Source organism: Tasmannia lanceolata, unplaced genomic scaffold (assembly GCF_043159265.1).
Source record: "Tasmannia lanceolata isolate RefF3 unplaced genomic scaffold, GAP_Taslan_0.1 ptg000015l, whole genome shotgun sequence".
In the NCBI taxonomy this organism is placed as follows: Eukaryota; Viridiplantae; Streptophyta; class Magnoliopsida; order Canellales; family Winteraceae; genus Tasmannia; species Tasmannia lanceolata.
This window is the reverse complement of record NW_027518692.1, coordinates 8,611,319-8,616,200: the sequence shown is the minus strand read 5'-3', so window position 1 is coordinate 8,616,200 and position 4,882 is coordinate 8,611,319. Positions and strand designations below refer to the sequence as shown.

Genomic DNA, 4,882 nt, shown 5'->3' with positions numbered 1-4,882 from the left:
TAGATAAGTAGTTAATCAAGATCATTAGAATTTTGGTACACTTTGCCTAAATTAAGATTTCCAAATCAAGATCATAGTTGAATTTGATTCTTAGATTGAATAGAATATAAGCTTATATATAGTGTTGGCTCCGAGGTCTAAGTCCACGGAAATCCTGAGTCCATTCCAGGCAACATTATATCATAGTTAGTATTCTAATCGGTAAAAGAATAGGATTGACAACTAGATTTCTCTTCCTTGAGTTCGACCCGTATTTACACGATCCGTGCACTTGCGGTTATTTAATATTTCAATCAAGTTTTTGGCGCCGCTGCCGGGGAAGAGAGTTGCATTAGAATCTTAATTATTCAAAGTGTTAGATTAGTAGTTATTTTTATTTTAGTTATATTTTTTGGTTTCTTGGCTATCCATCTCTCTTACTTGGTTTTCCTGTGTTTATGAGTGAAGGTTGGGTGCGGAACTCGGCCAATCGACTAGAAAGAGCAAACCAGTTAGAGACGGAGGAAGACATCGAACCAAATCCAAATCAAGTAGCCATGGCGGAAGAACAAGAGCCGCCAAAAAGTTTACGCGATCGCTTCTATCCGGCCCGAACCGCGCAACCTTCTTGCATTAGATTGCCAGTTGCGCAGGGCAATAATTTTGAGCTAAAATCGCAATTTATTTCTTTGCTTCCTCATTTTCATGGCCTCCCTTCGGAGGATGCTTATTTATTTTTGCGTGAGTTTGAAGATGTATGTGCTTTAATTAAGATGCAACAACTTACCGATGATGCGGTAAAGTTGCGGTTTATTACGTTTTCACTCAAGGAGGGAGCTAAAAAGTGGCTCTATGGCTTACCAACGAACTCCATCACCACTTGGGAGGAGTTCGCCGTCGCTTTCCTAAAAAAGTTTTTTCCATTACATAAAACTAATAAGCTTAGGAATGATATTTTACAATTCAAACAAAAGCCATTAGAGTCATTTTCTAAGTTTATGGAGAGGTTCAAGGACCTACTCCAAGAGTGTCCTCACCATGGAATTGATGTGTGGCATTTATGCCAAATTATTTATGAGGGCATAGATTACCAAACAAAGCAACTTCTTGAGTCCATGTGTCCTAACGGTTTTACATCTTTCACAGATGAGGCCGCGGCATGGAACTTCTTACTTGATTTGGCGGAAAAAACAAGAGAGTGGGAATCCACTCAAGAAGGTGAGAGAGCCAACACAGGTAAGGGATTTCTAATAGAGGGTGCCGTGGCTAAGGAGGCCCATCTTGATAGCCTAATCAAAAGGCTAGAAGCAATAGTTGTCAAAGGACCTTCACAGGTCCATCAAATTGAACATAGTGTTCCTATGTGCAATTGGTGTCAAGCCACGGACCATGTCATGGAAGAGTGCCCAACTCTTGCTAAATTTGGTAATTCTAATGAAAATGCAAGTGCCATGTTTTTAAATAATCCATATAGTAGCACATATAATCCGGGATGGAGGAATCATCCCAACTTTTCTTGGAATCAAGGGAATTATCAAGGAGGGCCATCAAATTTCCAAGGTCAAGGCCAATTTGGCCAACCTAGGCCCACCTTCCCTTCTATGAATGTTCGACCACCCCTAACCACACCTCCACCTTTTCAAAACCCAATTTTAAATAATGTTTCAAATCAGCAACCACCGGGTTTTCCAAAACAAGGGGAGTCGGCACGCATAACTTCCTTAGAAAAGAGCATAGAACTTCTCACTAGCACTTTCATGACAAGCCAACACAATATGGAGAAACAAATCTCCCAACTTGCCATGGCCTTGCATGAAAGGGAAAAGGGGAAGATGCCAAGTCAACCAGTTCCTAATCCAAGGAATGTGGCCATAAATGGGAATCAACAACCACAGGTAAATCAGTTGAATGCCATGCAACCAAACTTGCCGCAGCAGGAGCCCTCCGATCACTGTAACGCTGTATTTGCTTTAAGGAGTGGCAGAGAATATCAAAGGGAGGAGGGCAGATCCGAACCTTCTAAAGATGCTCAAGAATCTCCAATTAAGGTAAGTAAAGAGTCATCCTCCATTGGTTCAGAAGAAGAGCCCGAACAGGTAAGTACAGAGCAGGCAGTTTCTCCACCTGAAAAAGAGTATGTGCCTAAAGCTCCTTTTCCAAGGAGACTTGCTAATAATAAAAATGTGGCTGCTAAGGAGAAAATTTTAAATATGTTTAAACAAGTGCAAATTAATATTCCATTGTTAGATGCGATTTCCGAAGTCCCGACTTATGCCAAAGTTTTAAAAGACTTGTGCACACAAAAGCGCAAGTCTAATGTACCCAAGAAGGCATTCTTGGCTGCAAACATTAGTTCCATCTTGTCTCAACAGATGGTGGCTAAGTACAAGGACCCGGGATGTCCTACCATTGCATGCACTATTGGAAATACTCATATTAATCATGCTCTTTTAGATTTAGGGGCCAGTGTGAATTTATTACCTCTTTCTGTTTTTAAACAATTAGGATTAGGAGAACTCAAACCCACCACCGTCACTCTTCAGTTGGCGGATAGATCAATGAAGAAACCGAAAGGGATGGTTGAGGATGTCTTAGTTAAAGTAGGAGAGTTCTTATTTCCTGTAGATTTCATTGTGCTAGAAACTGAGCCCGTTGCTAATATCAAGGATCAAATTCCTATAATTCTTGGTAGGCCTTTCCTTGCTACGAGCAACGCCTTAATTGATTGTAGAAATGGTTTAATGAAATTAACTTTTGGGAATGCTTCCATGGACTTTAATGTTTTTAGATTAGGTAAGCAACCTAATTTACAAGAAGAAATTAATATGTTGCACTCCTCTCCTGAGACTAATTGTGAAAATATTTTGAATGCAGGATTTGAAGAAGCTCTGGATGAAGAAGGCTTGGAGAATGTAAGAGATATAGGGGACTCCTTTTCTGATGACCTTAGCATCCAACAAATAGAATTTGGAGCATCCCTATTTCCGCCCCTTCCCAAGCCTCCACCCAAAAAGGCCCCACAGTTAAATTTGCCGCCTTTGCATTCAAATTTAAGAAAAGCATATTTGGGTAAGACTTGCACATCTCCTGTGACAATCAAAATGGACTTAAACTCGACCCAAGAAGAAGAGTTAATTAATTTTTTAAAAGAAAATAAGGACTCTACTTGGAAGGACAAGTTTCATTTACTCAGATTGAAGTCCTTTGTTGAGTTACCAAGATCTAATTTAGAAGAGGTCATGGATCTTCATGAGCCTCTTTATTCAAATCTCTCTTAAAAGAACAAGGTACGCCCCTCTCTTCTCTTTATTGTCCTTGTTTCTATTTTTGCATGCATTGAGGACACTGCATGATTCAAGTATGGGGGGGTAGCTTTTAGAAACTTTCTTTTCTAATCTTTTCTATAGTTAAAGTTAGAAAATTTCCTTTCTTTTTATTTTTGGTAATTTTTCGCAAATTAGAAAGAACTTGGTATTCTTAGAAAGAAAGTTGTTCTCTTATTTTAAGAAATAAAGTTAGTGGATATTTTAATTTTGGAATTTGAAAAATTAGAAAGAATACTTTCCTTTCTTAGTTTTGTTTTCTTTTGGAATCTTTCTTTTTAAAAGGATTTGAATAAGAAATAGAAATAGAAACTTGCTTTTTATATGGTATGGATAAAAAGGAAAGAAAGGTTGAAACAAAGAAAGAATGAATGATTTTTAGAAAGTTTGCTTCTTGATTATAGTTTTGATTTGTAGCCTTGTTGACTTGAGCTATTAAGTCTGAAGGGTTTTTATGCCTAGTTCCTTAAAGCCAACTGGCTTCAGAGCAACTGACTGAAAACTCCATACATGGGTCAATTAGAAAGCTTAATAAATCAAAGCATTGCACGTAATCAAAAGTAAAGCTTGAACTCATATGCATCAATGTCTATGACATATGCAAATCAAAGATTAGTCGGACACTGCTTAGTAGCCTGGGTGTCTGGTGCATGCCCTGCATGTCATTCACGCCAAAAGCAGTAGAGGATTACAAAAAAAAAAAAAAAAAAAAGAGTTCTATTCTTAGAAACTATGGGAAAAGTTGAAAGTATGGTGGACCATATAAATTTGTAAGTTTTCTACGAAGTTTCCGAATCAAATTTCTTTTATGGTACGATTACATTAGAGGCAAGTTTAAGGGAGCAAAGTATGACAAATTCAAAAGAGGATTCCTTGATTAAAATATTTTTCTAATTTTTTCAACTTGGGATAGGATGCAAAGTTTAAGTATGGGGGTATTCTTGTTCTTCTATTTTGAGCAATTTATCAAAGAAAAAGGATTGAAATTTTTTTTTTTTGGCTTTACTCTATAGTGGGATTTGAAAGAAAAGTTTATTTTTAGAATTTTGGGTGTATATTCACTGCAAACACTCACGAGACAAAACTCGTCCACTAGGGTAACCTAGGGGTTTAAAGGCTTATTGCACCTGCTAAGTGCAATCGTGATTCCTACGAAAGTGAGTTAGGATTTTATTTTATTCCTATTTTGTTTTAGTTTTTCTTTTTGTTTGCTTGAGGACAAGCAAAGCTCAAGTATGGGGGAATTTGATGAACACATTTATGTGTGAATGGTAGTGATAGGAAACACACATATTTTGTCCTTTAAAGCAGTGCTACTAAGGTATTTTCTTGTTTTTGGTGTTTCAGGGTTCTAAGTGGATTTTTGAAGGAATTGAAGCTAAAAGATGAAATATTGAAGAGAAATAACCAATTTCCAATGTTGGCTGAATTTCACAAGAGACCAAGAGGGTGGAAATTTTGACTATATATGATGATCCAGACCATTTGTTGGGCAACCCAACTGTTGGATTTGTTGATATATCCGGACAAGATCATATTATTGGAATTGTAATGTCCCAATAAAGTGAATGGTTTGGATC

General features: G+C 37.5%; 1 non-coding gene across 1 annotated transcript; it reads right to left on the bottom strand.

Annotated features, from left to right (window-relative positions):
* Positions 1 to 917: 917 nt before the first annotated feature.
* Positions 918 to 1,024, bottom strand: LOC143847715 (small nucleolar RNA R71). The gene has a single exon (XR_013235226.1). It is a non-coding gene; the product is annotated as a small nucleolar RNA R71 (small nucleolar RNA).
* Between the last annotated feature and the right edge of the window lie 3,858 nt (positions 1,025 to 4,882).